This window comes from Bos taurus, chromosome 12 (genome assembly GCF_002263795.3).
Source record: "Bos taurus isolate L1 Dominette 01449 registration number 42190680 breed Hereford chromosome 12, ARS-UCD2.0, whole genome shotgun sequence".
Classification (NCBI taxonomy): domain Eukaryota; kingdom Metazoa; phylum Chordata; class Mammalia; order Artiodactyla; family Bovidae; genus Bos; species Bos taurus.
The window spans coordinates 58,492,530-58,511,287 of NC_037339.1; the positions used below are offsets into that span (position 1 = coordinate 58,492,530).

Consider the following 18,758-nt stretch of genomic DNA (forward strand, 5'->3'; position numbering starts at 1 on the left):
ACTCTGTGTAGCCCGCCAGGTTCCTCTGTTCATGGGATTTTTCAGGCACGAATATTGGAGTGTGTTGCCTTGCCCTCCTCCAGGGGATATTCCCAACCTAGGGATCAAACCTGTGTCTCTTGTACCACTAGTGCCATCTGAGAAGCCCCATCCCTATGTCTCTACAGCTCAAAATAATCAATATACCAAAGTGACACATTTTGGGGAAGCATGTTCTGAACTCCTGCAGCCATATTCTGGAGTGACACAGACTGCTAGACTTCAATAAGTAGAAGTAGACAATTAGTCATAAGGATGAAAAAAAAAGGGAGGGAGGGAATTTGAAGAAATAGAGGCATCATTGGAATAAAGCAGATTCCTAGGTGATGTCAAATACTGTATAGACCATGAAATTCCCCTGGGTTGTTGTGTTTAACTCATTGGTAAGATTTTTGCTCCTGAGTGAAAGTGAAGTCCCTCAGTCATGTCCAACTCTTTGCAACCCCGTGGACTGTAGCCTACCAGGCTCCTCTTTCCATGGGATTCTCCAGGCAAGAATACTGGAGTGGGTTGCCATTTCCTTCTCCAGGGGATCTTCCCAACCCAGGAATCGAACCTGGGTCTCCTGCTTTGCAGGCAGATGCTTTAACCTCTGAGCCACCAGGGAAGCCCTTAGTAGAAGTAGTAGGTTATGACATTTCTGCTAAAGACAGGTGAAAAAGCTAGATAAAACACTAAATAACTTAATGAAAGTCATCAGGTAACTGTGCATGCAGAGAGGATTAGCTTGACTAAAATTCCAGGGAAAGAATGCTTCTCACAAGTGGGCTGAGGATTGCAGACACTTTTCCCCAGATTTCTGATTTTGTTTGTAGGCTGGAACTGAAGTTTGGCAGAGGCAGAACTCCCTCCTGGCAGAAAGAGTTCCCAGAAAATCGTGCATTGGTTGTTCAGGACAGGAGTGAAGATTTGCCAGTCTTCAAACACATGGTGGTTTCCCCTACAAGCTATTTTCTTAAGTGGCTGCAGAGGAGGTTAGAAGCTGAGTTGAAAAGCTTCTCTGAAATATCGTGTAATATTCCACATCTCAAGGGATTTAAGAAACCATCGACCAAGCACGAGGACAAAAATTGCCAAAGACAAGGATCTGAAAATAAAAGCCATGAATTGAAAATCAGAGAGGGAAGGTCAAACTGCCAGTGAGGATCTATCAGATCAGATCAGTCGCTCAGTCGTGTCTGACTCTTTGCGACCCCATGAATTGCAGCACGCCAGGACTCCCTGTCCATCACCAACTCCCAGAGTCCACTCAGACTCACGTCCATCGAGTCAGTGATGCCATCCAGCCATCTCATCCTCTGTCGTCCCCTTCTCCTCCTGCCCCCAATCCCTCCCAGCATCAGAGTCTTTTCCAATGAGTCAACTCTTCACATGAGTTGGCCAAAGTACTGGAGTTTCAGCTTTAGCATCATTCCTTCCAAAGAAATCCCAGGGCTGATCTCCTTCAGAATGGACTGGTTGGATCTCCTTGCAGTCCAAGGGACTCTGAAGAGTCTTCTCCAACACCACAGTTCAAAAACATCAATTCTTCGGTGCTCAGCTTTCTTACAGTCCAACTCTCACATAGCCACTCACTACTTGTCCACCCAAGATCCCTTACAGCTAGAGGCTTAGACCTTGGACTTTAACTTGCTCCAGGACACAAGAATCCACCAGAGATTTTAGCATTTGCACAGGACTGGAATGAGGAGCCTTGACCTGTAGGGCCAGCTTCTCCCTCACAGCATGTGTAAGTTTTGAATGTAAATGAGACAAAATGCTAGATGATTAATTCTAACATCTCTGAAAAGCAGAAATGAGTCTCCTCCAGTCATTTAGGTCTAAGAAGAAAGACTTGCCAGGCTCTCAAGTGAAAACCTTGCATAAATACACTGCAGTAAATACAACAATCTACAGTGACACTAGGGCTTCCCTGGTGGCTCAGATGGTAAAGAATTCACCTGCAATGATGGAGACCTGGATTCAATTCCTCGGTTGGGAAGATCCCCTGGAGGAGGGCATGGCAATCCAGTCCAGTATTCTTGCCTGCAGAATTCCATGGACAGAGGAGCCTGGCAGGCTACAATCAATGGGGTCACAAAGTCTGACAAATTGAGCGACTAACACTTTCTTTCAAATAGTGTCATAGAACTGGGCATAAAATAGAAGATTTGGTTTAAAAGTTTAGGGGAAAAATCAAGTGGGAGGCTGCAACAATAGTGATTTCCATGATTTTGAAGTAACACTAATATCTTGCTTTAGTAATTTTGATCTGTACCCCCTCTACCAAAACCCCTCTTCTAAGACTTATTGTAAATTATCTACTTGGTATTAGGTATCCATTGAAATTCATGGGGTGGACAATATCCAGAACAAACAGAACAGGGATAGTAGGTAGACAGAGGGGACCTATGAAGGGTTGAAATATGCCATTGTTAGAAGAGTCAGTAGAAAGAGTCTCTTAGTTCTTCAAGGCTGCTCTTTGGTTTGACAGCAGTTTCATAGGAAGTGGCTTATTAGAGATTTTCACATCTGATAAGGAACCAAAATTCTCTGTGGATTTAATGGTTTAAATGGGCCATGATGGCGAGTCAAGTTTATACTATTTTACTGAAAACCACTTACATTAGATTAAATCCTAGGTAGAATATAACCTCTTTGCCCAAAACTTGTTATGAGACACCATTGACTTAACTTTGAAGTATAGCCAGGGCTTTTCAGAAAATAAGCTGCAGTGTATCATGTTATAAGCAACCATGGTACTTTTTGGAAGCCAGATTCCATTTTTCAACTCCTAATTCAAGGGATATAGTTATAATGACCTGTAGTAACCCAGAAATTGGGGATAAATAAATGGCAATGTGTGTCAATGAGTTTTAGACATGGCAATATATGGTGTTTTCAAACTTCTGTGTTATAGCACTTAAGATGGAAGGATTAGCTCTGATAGAAAATATTGGAAGATGGTAAGCCATGGCTGCAGCCATGAAATTAAAAGATGCTTACTCCTTGGAAGAAAAGTTATCACCAACCTAGATAGCATATTGAAAAGCAGAGACATTACTTTGCCAACAAAGTTCCGTCTAGTCAAGGCTATGGTTTTTCCAGTGGTCATGTATGGATGTGAAAGTTGGACTGTAAAGAAAGCTGAGCGCTGAAGAATTGATGCGTTTGAACTGTGGTGTTGGAGAAGACTCTTGCGAGTCCCTTGGACTGCAAGGAGATCCAACCAGTCCATTCTGAAGGAGATCAGGCCTGGGATTTCTTTGGAAGGAATGATGCTAAAGCTGAAACTCCAGTACTTTGGCCACCTCATGCGAAGAGTTGACTCATTGGAAAAGACTCTGATGCTGGGAGGGATTGGGGGCAGGAGCAGAAGGGGACGACAGAGGATGAGATGGCTGGATGGTGTCACTGACTCGATGGACGTGAGTCTGAGTGAACTCTGGGAGTTGGTGATGGACAGGGAGGCCTGGCGTGCTGCGATTCATGGGGTTGCAAAGAGTCGAACATGACTGAGGGACTGAACTGAACTGAACTGAAGCCATGGCTTCTGTCTCAAAGTTTGGAAAGATTTCTCTCCATCAATTTGGAAAGGCTGAGCATGTAGATACTTAACGAGTTTGTCAGTCAGAGGATTCTGAGGTCTTCCCAGAACCATAACCAGAAGACTAGGGCACTTTACTCTATCCCTAAGTCAGAGAAACTAAGAAGAGTGGTTTTAATCATCACAGACAGAGATGATGCCCAAGTGCTCCTGCCACTGGGAGACTCTTAAGAATAGATTTTCTTAGAGTCGGAGGAGGACAACTTGCACCTTCTCCTCCTCTTTTCAAAGCAAAAATGGAAAATATATCACACACTTGCTGTGAGCCCAAAGCTGAGAGATTCCTATGCTGCTGTTGCTGTGAGGAAACAGAGGGCAGAGTGGGGCTGAAAATCCCATCTCCCTAGAATCACATCCATCAGTCCTTTTAATCCAAGCCTCATCTGCCTCCCTCCTTTACACAGAGCTAGACTGGCACTCTCTTCAATTCCAAATTACAGCTTCTATATATGCTTATATTGTAATAAAAGTGTATGAGGTTGCAAAAGGTTACAGAAATAAAACCATAAAAATTATACTTTTGTCTAAAGGAAGGAGAAAATTTATTACAATAGTAATATTTAAGAATGTGTATGTTAAAAAATATAGGCCTTCCCTGGTGGCTCAGAGGTTAAAGCGTCTGCCTGCAATACAGGAGACTCGGGTTCGATCCCTGGGTTGGGAAGATCCCCTGGAGAAGGAAATGGCAACCCACTCCAGTATTCTTGCCTGGAGAATCCAATGGAGAGAGGAGCCTGGTAGGCTATAGTCCACAGGGTCACAAAGAGCTGGACACAGAAAACTGCATTGTCCAGTTTTACTGAAGAGAAGAGAAAAAAATTATTCTTAGGACAAAATTGGATAAACTGAAATTAGGATAACTAGTGAGTGGTGACGGAATCTATTCCAAAATTTATCACACTTTCTAACTCTGTGTTTCTTTATTCTACATTTTATCTTGAATTTATTTATTAAAGAACTGTTATCTCATATTAACTAACCACAATTAATTAGTAACTTGTGTAAGTTCAAATTAATTGTCATAAATATGGATATACTCTTACTTTAATAAAGATGGGAGTGGGATTAAATTGTAAACCATGTTTTTGTTTAGTAAATATAATTACATGGGATTATATTGATTATCCATACTTGAGTTATTTCCTGTGTTGATTTCATTATTTAGATTAATAAATGAAAACTAGACACCAATGTACACATGATTCAAATACCTCAAGAACTTGATTCCTGGAAGGAAATAATCTTGATAATTGTCTCTTTATAAATTCAAGTTTTTGACAGCAAATATCACACAAGATGATATAAAACTTTAAAGTCATTTTATTGTTTGCTAAATTAAAATTAATGATCTTATACTTAACATATTTGAAGAGACATACTTGTATTATTATTTTTCTTAAAACAGATGTCTCTGTATCAAAGAATAGCATATTTATAGTTTTATATAAACTACCACCTCTTTGTCTCTAAATATGAAAATAATTAATAATATTTATAGTGATCCTATATAAATTCTTATTTAATATTCATAACAATGTTGAGAAAGAGGTGATGTACCCATTTCACACCTTTCAAAAAAATTGTTTGAGAGGTTAATTAACTTGCCCTTGGTGAAGCAGATGGTAAACAGCTGAGATTTAAACCCAGCTCCCAATAGACCTGATCATGGTAAGGATGGGAGGCTGTCTCCCTGGCTTAGATAGTTATTATTCAAAGGATGAGAAATATTTGTTTTTAATGTCTTCAGAGTATTTTTTAAAACCGTAGGACATGCACATTTTGGAATCAAATAAATAATATATTTGAAGCCTTACTTTAAATAAAATGCTTATATAAACAATGTAGACATTTCAAAAATTCTCATAAAAAGGTCATTAAAAAACCTCATAAAAAGATCATTTCAAATCCATTCTATTTGTTGTCCCAATATTAATTATTATGGAAATAGCTCAAAGGAGAAGCCAATCCATTCCTATCGGCAATTTGTGATGGATTTTTTTAACACTGTGCATAGGGCAGTAAGGGTACTGGTTTGGATAATGACTTTGCTTCCTATCAAGATGTAAAGGAAATTGTCAGGAAACTAGTCCTTGGAGTTCAAAGTGACAGTCAGATAGTGAGAAGAGTGGAAGGATCAGGGGAGCAGAGGGAATTATCGTGGAGGTTAGTGGTGCACTGGGATGCTGACGGGACATGAAGAAAAGGGGAAAGAATGAAGGAGGAGAAACTTTTAAGTCTCTGGTATCTTAAGGCTAGAAGCAGTTATATCTGAAGGCCACATAAAAATGCCTGTTCTTATCACATTTACTGGGATTTTCAAATCCAAAATAACTCAAAGCACCTTTACTGTGGAGCAGAGTTCTAGACCTGGATGCCCCACAGTGTTATCTGGGAAGTAAATGCTAAAAAAATAACACAGGGAGCCCAGCCTGGCATTCTGTCAGGATCTGGCAGGTAGGATGAGGGAGGGGAGGGAAGATGGAGGGAAGGGATACATATAAAAATATAAATTATGACTGATTCATGTTGTTGTATGGCAGAAGCAAACACACCATTGTAAAAGCAACTTTCCACCAATTTAAAAATAAATATGATTAATAAAAATGCTAATGCCTACATTCCATTCCTCTATGTTATGATTCAGTCCAATTTGGGACAGGGAGAGGATCCCCTTCCTGACTGGAATTAGTAGCCAGTTCCACAGAGTACTTGCATATTTAATATCTAAACACGTTAGGTTTAAATTAATTACATTTGCTAAGTCTGGCAAACAGTGTTAACAACAGCCTTTTCCCCTTTCTCTGCTTTGCCAACAGGAACTCTGATTTGTTTTGTGGGGATCATGTTCCGTGAGAAATTAGGATCAGTCAGTGACTCCTGATTACAATTATGTAATCAATTATGGTAATCCCATTCCCTTTTACAAGTGATTGGTTTACCATGTGCACTTTACTAATTTCTGACCAGTAGGATATAAGGGAGGGCGGGGCATAATCTAGGTTTCTGAAGTTTTTGTCCAGGATGGAAAGCTGGGATCTGTAGGGTTTCTTTTTCCCCTCTCTTGGTTGCTGTCTTAGGAGTTTTCTGATGCTTGGAGCTGGTGATATTTGAAAGTGCTGTCACCATCTTAAAATTTTAGAAGAGGATGTGGCCAAGACAGTGAAGGCACAAAGAAGAAATATGCAGAGAGCCATGGTCCTTGAGGGTGTTGCCAGGCTGAGAATCCGTCCTGCTTCTGCCCGTCTCTAAAGGTATCTTGAGGGGTCACTAGTATTTTCACTGTTCAAGTCACTTTTGCCCAGGCAGTTTTATTGTCTCTGATACATTGATTTACATTTTCCCTTCTAGCAAAATAATTTTTACTTAATCTTGTTCAGAAGTTTGAAGCTACAGGATACTGCTCCTATTTATTTTTATTTCAGCTGCAGCATCACCTCACAGACATTTCCCCCAAGGGTTTCCAACACCTCCAAGTGATGGTTTTAGCACAAGTTACTTGTATTACCTTCAACATGACTAGATTAAAAAAAAAAAAAAATAAGAATCCTGGAGTTTTCCATATGTGCTGATTAAAATGAGCAGCAGACCAAGGTGAGTTTATTAAAAACAGCTAGCATTGGAACAAGGAAGATTCAAAAGGCCACCAGTAGGGAGCACCGCAAAATTAAAATTACAGCTTAACCAAGCTGTGCTGTCAAAATCCAGTGAGCTCTGCCTCTTAACTCCGGTGTGGAAACATGAGGAGGCTGAGGTGAAAAATATTATTTCAGGGTCTGGAGACCAAAAGGCAAAGCAGTTCCTAGCTAGAGGAAATTAGCTGAGTTCAGTGGGGCCTGTATGCAAGACTCTGGAGGTGGCAAGAGAAGAGAGAGCTGATTAAGAAGATCCATCATACCGTGCTCTCAGAGCACGGACTTGGGGAGGAACACATGCATACAATCACTAAAACCCAAAGCAGAAGTGTAGCCAACTCTTAAGTGGTTCTGGCATCGAGAAGCTGGAGACCATCTCAGAGATAATTCATTTCAAGGGTTTAGCTGCATTCCCTACTAGAGAAAATATGAGCGAACAAACAGGAATATGGAGAAGCTTAAATGTAACAATATGTAAAATGCTTAGCATACTTCCTAACCCATAATAAATATGCAGTAAATGTTACGTATTTTAAGTGAAAAAAAAATCATTAAAAATATGCATATTTCTCTAGAGTTATATATTAAGAAGGGGGCTTCCCAGGTGGCTCAGTGGTAAAGAATTCACGTGCTAAGGCAGGAGAGGTAAGAGACGCAGGTTTGATTCCTAGGTCATGAAGATCCCCTGGAGGAGGAAATGGCAACCCACTACAGTACTCTTGCCTGGAGAATCCCATGGGCAGAAGCGCTTAGCAGGCTACAGTCCATGGGGTTGCAAAGAGTCGGACACAACTGAGTGACTGAGTCCGCATACATATGTATGAAGAAGGATAGCTATTTGGGTATCAGAAGTGACAAATAATTAATACTTTGGTATTTTTAAAAGTGATGAAACAAGCTATGATTTGGCAATATTGCTTAGTTCAGTAAAAGAAAAAATACTTAACCAGAAATAAAACGAACAATAAGGTTGTTCAGAAAATACTTGTAAACTTTTGTGTACTTACAATGCAGGGAATTATAATGCTTATAAAATATTTTTACCTGCATCAGAATATGACTAATTTTTCTTTTAGAGCAAACTATTTTACAGACACTAGTCTTAAATCAGGCATGGATCTTGCTCCCCAGGTGACTTTTTGCAATACCTAGAGACAGCCTCCCTATGGCCCTGGCAGAGAGTTTGTTGTTCAGTTGCTAAGTCCTGTCTGACTCTGTAACTCCATGGACTGCAGCACGCCAGGCTTTTCTCTCCTTCACCACCTCTCAGAGGATGCTCAAACTCATGTCGATTGAGTCAGTGATGCCATCTCCTCTGCTGCCCTCTTCTTTGCCTTCTTCAGCAGAGAATTATCTGGCTTCAAATATCAATAGTGCCAAATTTGAGACTCTCATCTTAAAGTGGTTGTTTGTTTCTATTTAGTTTTTCAAATATTGAAGTATTGTTGATTTACAGTATTAGTTTCAGGTGCACAATATGATGATTCAATATTTTTATAGACCGGGGCTTCCTAGGTGGCTCAGTCAGAGAAGGCAATGGCAACCCACTCCAGTGTTGCCTGGAGAATCCCAGGGACAGCGGGGCCTGGTGGGCTGCCGTCTATGGGGTCGCACAGAATCGGACATGGCTGAAGCAACTTAGCAGCAGCAGCAGCAGCAGGTGGCTCAGTGGTAAAGAAAGCTTCTGCCAATGCAGTAAAACGTAGGTTTGATCCCTGGGTCAGGAAGACCCCCTGGAATTTCAGTTCAGTTCAGTCGCTTAGTTGTGTCCGACTCTTTTCGACCCCATGAATTGCAGCATGCCAGGCTTCCTGTCCATCACCAACTCCCAGAGTTCACTCAAACTCAAGTCCATCAAGTTGGTGATGCCATCCAGCCATCTCATCCTCTGTCGTCCCCTTCTGCTCCTGCCCCCAATCCCTCCCAGCATCAGAGTCTTTTCCAATGAGTCAACTCTTCTCATGAGGTGGCCAAAGTATTGGAGTTTCAGCTTTAGCATCATTCCTTCCAAAGAACACCCAGGACTGATCTCCTTTAGAATGGACTGGTTGGATCTCCTTGCAGTCCAAGGGACTCTGAAGAGTCTTCTCCAACACCACAGTTCAAAAGCATCAATTTCTCAGCACTTAGCCTTCTTTATGGTCCAAGTCTCACATCCATACATGACCACTGGAAAAACCATAGCTTAAACTAGATGGACCTTTGTTGGCAAAGTAATGTCTCTGCTCTTTAATATGCTATCTAAGTTGGTCATAACTTTTCTTCCAAGGAGTAAGCATCTTTTAATTTCCTGGCTGCAGTCACCATCTACAGTGATTTTGGAGCCCAAAAAATAAAGTCTGACACTGTTTCCACTATTTCCCCATCTATTTCCCATGACGTGATGGGACCAGATGCCATGATCTTCGTTTTTTGAATGTTGAGCTTTAAGCCAACTTTTCCACTCTCCACTTTTACTTTCATCAAGAGGCTCTTTAGTTCCTCTTCACTTTCTGCCATAAGGGTGGTGTCATCTGCATATCTGAGGTTATTGATATTTCTCCTGGCAATCTTGTTTCTAGCTCGTGCTTCTTCCAGCCCAGCATTTCTCATGATGTACTCTGCATAGAAGTTAAATAAGCAGGGTCACAATATACAGCCTTGATGTACTCCTTTTCCTATTTGGAAGCAGTCCGTTGTTCCCTGTCCAGTTCTAACCGTTGCTTCCTGACCTGCATATAGGTTTCTCAAGAGGCAGGTCAGGTGGTCTGGTATTCCCATCTCTTGAAGAATCTTGCACGGTTTATTGTGATTCACATAGTCAAAGGCTTTGGCATAGTCAATTAGCAGAAATAGATGTTTTTCTGGAACTCTCTTCCTTTTGCCATGACCCAGTGGATGTTGGCAATTTGATCTTTGGTTCCTCTGCCTTTTTAAAACCAGCTTGAACATCTGGAAGCTCACGGTTCACGTATTGCTGAAGCCTGGCTTGAAGAATTTTGAGCATTACTTTACTAGCGTGTGAGCTGAGTGCAAATGTGCAGTAGTTTGAGCATTCTTTGGCATTGCCTTTCTTTGGGCTTGGAATGAAAACTGACCTTTTCCAGTCCTGTGGCCTCTGCTGAGTTTTCCAAATTTGCTGGCATATTGAGTGCAGCACTTTCACGACATCATCTTCCAGGATTTGAAATAGGTCAACTGGGATTCCATCACCTCCACTAGCTTTGTTCGTAGTGATGCTTTTAAGGCCCACTTGACTTCACATTCCAGGATGTCTGGCTCTAGGTGAGTGATCATACCATCGTGATTATCTAGGTTGTGAAGCTCTTTTTCATACAGTTCTTCTGTGTATTATTGCCATGTCTTCTTAATATCTTCTGCTTCTGTTAGGTCCATACCATTTCTGTCCTTTATCGAGCCCATCTTTTCATGAAATGTTCCCTTGGTATCTCTAATTTTCTTGAAGAGATCTCTAGTCTTTCCCATTTTGTTGTTTTCCTCTATTTCTTTGCATTGATCGCTGAGGAAGGCTATGGTAAAGCCCCAATAAAAATATTGTCTAAAGTGGTGGTGATGATATTTTTTATATTGTAGCATATTAAAAGCAGTTGTTCCTATTTCATTGCATATGTTTTTATAGACTTCAGGATTCCTGATGAGATAGAAATACAGTAATGAATATTCCAGAATCTAGCCACTGTAAGTTTTCAGTCGTGTTTGGCTCTGTAACCCCAATGGACTGTAGCCCACCAGGCTCCTCTGTCCCTGGAATTCTCAAGGCAAGAATACTGGAGTGGGTTGCCATTCTCTTCTCCTTGGGATCTTTCCAAACCACGGATTGAACCAGAAATCTGCATTGCAGGCATATTCTTTACCAGCTGAACCACCAGGAAATAATATCATGAAAGATTACGTAATGAAATAATGTAATGAAAGATTCTGTGATAACTCTTTAGATCTTACATGTTGACTACAATTATCACTCTGAAGGAAAGCAGGTATTTTCTTTATTAACTGTAACTTCTAACTCAAGCAAAATTAATCACTAGAAGAAATACAAACTTGACCTTTTTCTTTTTTTCTTTAAATTCACATTTGTAAAGTATGTTTCACATAGTACAATAGGGTAAGAGAGAGACTACACTTCACTGTGAGATATAGTGTTAATAATTCAAGCTGCTTGTATTCCAGGAAGGGGACGCCCACCCCTGAACTGCTCTGCAGTCTCTTCTGGAACTACAGCAAAGATTTACAGGACTAGAGCTGGTGATCCCACAGCCTCTTAGAGAGCCCATGTTTTTCACTGGCTCCATGGATCTGAGGGAAATTGAATGCAACAATAGAAGGTGCAGAAGTTCCTTTCTCCCTTTATCAGCCAAGATTGCAAACCATGAAAAGCCACAGAAGCTGAGCCATGAGGGCATTCTTAGATGCCTGCAGGTTTGGCTATCCACTAAACTCACTGAATTCTCTGTCCCTGGAAGTATTCCTATACATATAATAGTATGAAGGGATGTCTTAGAAGGGAATCAAGCATTGCATGAATGACAAGAAAATCTCTAGCATTTTTTCCATGCCTGACATTTTAAATCAACAGTTTATGCTACTTTCAATATTATATAAGAAAAGAAAATATCACTTGTAAAAATGTATAGGGATACAGGGGGTAAAAAAAGTACCTAAGCTTTTAATTTTATAAAATTAGTAGTTAATGTTAATTTACATAATTATTTATAAGAATTATAATTTTTATGATTTTCATGGAGTATTCATAGTAAGGAAAACTAAGCTTGTCACTTTTTTAATATTACTTTCTCACTATTGTTTTGAGGTTACCTGCTTGTGGTAAGCAGGATAATGATCTGCAAAAGAGTTTAGTGTCCAAATCTTTGGAACCTGTAGTACATGCAAAGGGGAATTAAGGCAGCAGATGAAGTGGTAAGCCCGAGATGAAGAGATTATCCTGCGTTATCTGGGCCACACCGCATAGTCACAAGGGTCCTTAGGTATGAAAAGGAAGGCAAGAGAGTGATGCAGTGTGAGACTCAACCAACCAACAGTGCTTTGAGGATGAAATAAGGCACCATCTGATAGAGGAATGTGAGCAGCCTCTAGAGATTGGAAAATCAAGAAAACAAATCTCCCCTAAAGCCTTCAGAAAGGAATGCAGGGTTGCCAATACTTTTTTTTTTAGCTCCTTAAGACCAAACTGCTAACTTTTGACTTAGAAGTGTAAGAGAATTGATTTGTGTTAAGCCGCGTCTTTTGTGTTGCTTTGTAATGGCAGAAATAGGAATCTAATACAAAAAAAAACAACTGTTGTATTTTTCTGGGTGTCATTTTGGTGGGAGGTAAAATAAAACTCAAGCTACCACAGGTGAAACCTCAGAAAGATGTTTTCTTGGGCCTGAGGGATGACTGGAATCATGGATTCAAACACCATAATGGAGTTTCTTTGTTCGTCTGAATGCTTACTGCTGTCTGTCGGCCTATCTCGGGGAGCAACCTTCTCCATACCTATAAATGTGGCTACAGGCAGATGCCAGGCATCAATAGCTTCAACTCCAGAATTCCCAACTGGAGATAAGAAAATCCAGATAAGAACCCAAATAGCCCATATGCTCCCTTGTTCAATTCACTAGTATGGTAATGTGAGCATTTTTTAAGGCCTTCAGTAGAAGAATAAAGATAGAATGGGTTAGTTCCTAAATGTTTATTATAACAACGGGAAATGTTATAACAGAAGAAATGGTGCAGGCAGTAAAATTAGAATCTCCAACAGAGTTTCATGAATCTTCTATAAACTGAATGAAAACCAGATCAATACTGCTATCCAAATTGTAGCAACAGTAGAAAGAAACAAGTGATTATATAAACCACTAGAAACAAGAAAAAAAAATCATATATATACTAGTTACAGACATTCTAATTGTCTTCAAAAATTGATTTAAGTGTTGGAGGAAATGGAGGTAATTGGAAAGCCAACTTTTAATTTTGAGCTTTAGGCTATTATGGGTTTTGTGTTTTGGAGTGCTGCCTGTAATGAGTAGCTGGCTTTTTGGAAACATTAGGTTACCTAGGTTTAGTGCCATCTGATACAGGAATGATTGCAGAACAGCAAATGAAATTTAGAGAGCTAATGTGCTTCATTCCACTTATTTACCAAAATGAATTTCACTAGATTTGTATTTGTAACCTTCAGTTTTATCTTTATTTTTTATTCTGTGAACCTTTCATGATTGGGGTCTTCTAAGAATAATAGACTTGTGCATTTGAAAGCTTTGTTTTTCCAAGACCTTATTTTGAAGTGATAATCCCCCCACTTGGCAGCTGTTCTACTTTATCTGTCAAATAGCCCCTAGGGTGCTAGCATTTTCAGTGTTTGAAGGTTTATCTTGAAGATAGGTACAGGAAGACAATCTTTCCTAGTAGATTTTTAAGGTTTCTTTTTAAGTTTATTTAGCAGTTCATTCTGAACTTACATCACCTTGAAACACAAAATGAATTACAAAAATTCCCTGTCCTGACAGTGAATATTTACATAAAACTTTCTATAGAATAACTAGTTTATTAACAGCATCATAAAAATATGATAAAATGCAGTTTCTTCTGAAAATTTCTGAAAATGCTTACTACTCTAGATATTAAAAAGCTCTTTATAAATTTCAAATGTATTTACATAGGATTATCCTGTAAAAGCAAATATCATGTCTCAGCAGTTTATCACCAATTAATATATATTCATCCCGTTCATTTTAAGAAATATATTTCTTATTTATAATACTTTATTTAAATTTTGATTTATAAGTTTAAATTAACCCTCATAAATCCATGAAATAGTTTTTACATAATATTTAACTTTTATGTTGTAAAATTAATAATTCATAAGTTTTAAAAATTAAAACAATATCAACTTGAAAAACAGCATATTCCATAATAATCAACACCAATTTAATAACATAATCACACTATGGAGAACCTTAATATATCTGGGGGTCTTTTTAAAAGACAGTGTATGTTTTAATCTCAATGTTTATTTCAAATTTAAATCCTAGAGCATTTTGATAAATTTAAGTGCTAAACTGATACCTCTGTATAAGAACAAATGGAGAGTGTGTGAACTTTCTTTGCTTTGTTAACATTGTGAAGGAATGTATGTTTTCTGTAGAAGCATATTTAGTGCTGTTTTTATGGACATACAGAATCACTGGTGGCTCAGACAGTTAAGAATCTGCCTGCAATGCAGGAGACCTGGGTTTGATCCCTGGGTTGGGAAGATCCTCTGGAGAAGGAAATGGCAACCTACTCCAGTATTCTTGCCTGTAGAATTCCATGAACAGAGGAGCCTGGCGGGCTACAGTCCATGGGGTCGCAAAGAGTCAGACATGACTGAGCAACTAACAGTTATGGACATAACGAAACAATTGGCTCAGAATCAAAGCCTCTCTTTCATAAATATATCAGTTTGGTACACTATCCATTAAGTCATCAGCATCATGCTTTGAATTACAGGAATTGTGGATGTTGCCAACTGAACAATGGGTCCTCAGGAATAAAATAGTGTACTGAAGTAAAAAGACACTTACTCCTTGGAAGGAAAGTTATGACCAACCTAGACAGCATATTAAAAAGCAGAGACATTACTTTGCCAGCAAAGGTGCATCTCATCAAGGCTATGGTTTTTCCAGTAGTCATGTATGAATGTGACAGACTGTAAAGAAAGCTGAGCGCCGAAGAAAAGATGCTTTTGAACTGTGGTGTTGGAGAAGACTCTTGAGAGTCCCTTGGACTGCATGAAGATCCAACCAGTCCATTCTAAAGGAGATCAGTCCTGAGCCTTCATTGGAAGGACTGATGTTGAAGATGAAACTCCAATACTTTGGCCACCTGATGTGAAGAGCTGACTCAGTTGAAAAGACCCTGATGCTGGGAAAGATTGAGGGCAGGAGGAGAAGGGGACAACAGAGGATGAGATGGTTGGATGGCATCACTGACTTGATGGACATGAGTTTGGGTAAACTCTGGGAGTTGGTGATGGACAGGGAGACCTGGAGTGCTGTGGTCCATGGGGTTGCAGAGTCAGACACGACTGAGCAACTGAGCTGAACTGTGTTGAAGTATATTTTATCTGTAATTGCAAAAGCTAAAGTCATGATAATGAAGAACACATTTAATGTATTCTCTTCTTGGAAACTTCATATTGAAAGCCAGGAACTTTCCCTCAGTTTTCAGATTTAAAGTCATTCATATACCCAGAACTCCACTGACTAAAACCAAGGTAGGATTTGTTGATAGGTAGTTATAAAACTGTAGCCCCTTGTTCAGCAACATCAGGATCACCTAGGGACTTGCTAAGAATGCAGATTCTTTGAAGGCATATCACAGAAACTCAGGTAGAAATCTGTTCTTTAAAAAAAAAAAAAAAACCTCTCAGGTGATCCTGATTCATTCTATAGTTTGAGAACCGCTGGTCTTAGCAGGCGGAGGGGAAGTACAATTCTTGCATGATTTACCTAACCTGCCCCAAAGAGAACTGTGCATTTATCAGGTGACTGGGTACTAGGAAGTGGATACACTCACATATTTGGAGATGTTTGCAGAAAGAATCAAGTTTAAGCCCCTGGTACTGTCATTTTCAAATGCCCTCAAAGACTTGAGAGGTAAAGAACTGATTCTTATAATGCATCCTTTTCTATCATCTGTTTGATATAAAACCAAATGGATCTTTCAGTCAGGTAGAGACTATAATCAGGGCTTCCCAGGCGGCACAGTGGTAAAGAATCCACCTACCAATGCAGGAGATCTGGGTTTGATCCCTACCTTGGGTTTGATCCCTGGATTAAGAAGATCCCCTGAAAGAGGAAATGGCAACCCACTCCAGTATTCTTGCCTGAAAAAGTCCATGGACAGAGAAGCCTGGTGCATTACAGTCCATGGGGTCACAGTCAGACGTGACTAAGCACACTCAAGTGACTAACCACAGTTGAGTTCAGTATCTCACATTTTTGTTGAAGTAAATCAACACAGTCTCTGGCATCTGGTAACTATTGGCTCTGGCAAAGTTGTTCTTTTCATGATAGACAAAAAAATATCACAAGCTGTGGCAGGGAACAGATGTCCAACTTAATTCTAATTCCCCAATACTAGTTCAGGCTTGCTGCTATGTCTTACATAGTCTTCAAGGGCCTTATTTAGATGTCCCGTATTAAATCACACTAGCCTACTATATTAATGACACCATGACACTCACATAGTAGAATCTGGTGAGCAGAAGGTATCAGGTACCATAGAAGCCTAAGAAAGATACATGTGTTAGCACTGAAGTGCAGAGAAAAATCATGACAAATATCTATGAAAGTTACTGCAGTGAAGGTGTTAGGATTTTAATGGTGGAGAATGTTGAATATTCTTTCTAAATAGAAGCTGAGATGCTTTACCTTGTGCCTCTTACCACTCGGAAAGAGTTTCAGTTCTTAATGAGTTTTCTTTTTTTTTTGGGGGGGGGGTGTATATATTTTTGAAGCCACATTTACTATATTCCAGTATGCTGCTCTAACCCATTTATTGTATAACTTATATTACGAATCTTAGTAAATTGTTAGCAAACCAACAAGTTTTCCTGAGGCCTTGCACTAAAGAATACTCTACAGTAGTTACACTACAAGATAATGTACCATTTTTGTCCTCATGGGATTGCAAACACAGCATTGCTCGAAGTGTCACTGATAAGAATGCTATATGGGGTCTTTGAACAGCCCCAAAGGAGAATCACAGAATGCATGCCTATAGAAAGCTATGTCTTTTCCTGGAGATAACCATTCTTCTTTTGAGAAGCTGATGGCCTGAAACAATTGTGGAATGGCCAACAAAACCCTCAGTTATGGTGCTATAAGGCAGAAAACACCCCATGATTTCAAGGTGTAATATGTGCATGAACCAGTGATCAGTATATGATGCTGTTATCTGAAAAGCAGAATATGTAAGTCAAGGGACCAAGGGATACAAATAGCAGTGGTCCCCCTGGCTCTGTCTCTCCCTCTTTGTATCCAATAATCCAGTCAAATGTGGACTTGCTGTTTGAGATTTGTTGGTTCCCTGTCTTTCCCACCTTGGTCCTAATAAACTGGAAGTTGAAATGGATAGAAAATCTATCTGGGGAACTTATCTGTCAGTCAAAAAAATTATAGAGAAGGGGCTTTCTTTGCTAGCTTGGGTGATTGATATCTATTACCAAGAATAACTAGTATTGAAGATGGTTTCATGAGTGGATAGAAAAATAAAGACTGTAGAGTATATGTGTATACACACACACATACACACACCAGTTTGGAGGTATTTTCACCTTTTTACTACATTAATTTGGGTGAGGAGTGTTGGAAGTGATTAACTTGTAAATGATGAATTTATAAATCCAGAGATTATAAAAGGAAGAGGAGCCACATCTGGACCTCATAGGAAGGATTGCCTGTTACATGGAGATCTTGAACTTGGGTTTGTTGCAAGGACTAATGGAGCTTTGTGGCTCTCACTGAAAGAGAGATAAAAATGGAGGGAAGGAGGAGAGCATTTTTTATAGGACAGATAGCTAGCTCACATCAGGTGAAACCATGTTGTTAAATATGGGTAAGATGTGAAAATGGATGCCAATGAATAAAAGAGAAGGGATATTCTATTGTCAGACTTTCCTCCTCTCTCCCCGGCCTGCATTGTATCTTGGCAGGAGCTTGGATGAATAAGGTGAGTAACTATTGCTTTATTTTATATTCCAGACTCCAGTATCAACCAGATTCTTACTGGGAAGTACCAGCCAGATAGTGGAAGCCGAAGTACCAGCATGTGCCTTTTCTACATCAGGTAAGTTCTCTCGGCAGCAGTTTTCAGCAGTATGGCAGCAGTATGTCTTCAGTTTCCACAATCACAAAGAAGACAGGGGTTTTGCTGTTTTCTATTAATCAAGACTCATGAATGCACGAATACCATTTCCCCTGTTTCCTCTTTTGAAAAGACAAAGATCATAAGCCTCTTGCTGTTTTTTAATTCTGTATGATCTTAGAATCCATTTATAGTTTCAGATTTTTTCAGTTTTCAGATTTTTGACTATTTAAAGCAGCAATTTGTTCCCTGTATTCAACATTTTTAAAGAGAATTCTTTGTTTCCTAGCGAGATCATGACTGGTGAAAATCTTGAGAATTGCCATCGCATTGCAAAACAACAGCTTATGTGGGATCAATATAGGATTTTCAAACAAGCAGAGGCTAACCTATGCAGAGAGATACAAACTGTCAGAGGGACTGTCTTCATGGTATAGGCTTCTTCAAGCTACTGCATATGATTAGAGCTTTCATTCAGGTGATGGTTATTTGAGGAGTTCATGTAATATTTCTGGCCAGGATATGGTTTTAATATCCTGGTTTTAATATCATGCTTTACTATTCAAAATTGAATCTTTATAAAATTGAAGTATGGGAATAATATATATATATACACATATATGTAGCATTATATAGATATACTTATCTTA

The 18,758-nt window shown here is 39.4% G+C and overlaps 1 non-coding gene across 1 annotated transcript; it reads right to left on the reverse strand.

Annotated features, from left to right (window-relative positions):
- Positions 1 to 574: 574 nt before the first annotated feature.
- TRNAC-GCA (transfer RNA cysteine (anticodon GCA)) lies at positions 575 to 646 on the reverse strand. Its single transcript has one exon. It is a non-coding gene; the product is annotated as a tRNA-Cys (tRNA).
- Positions 647 to 18,758: the final 18,112 nt, after the last annotated feature.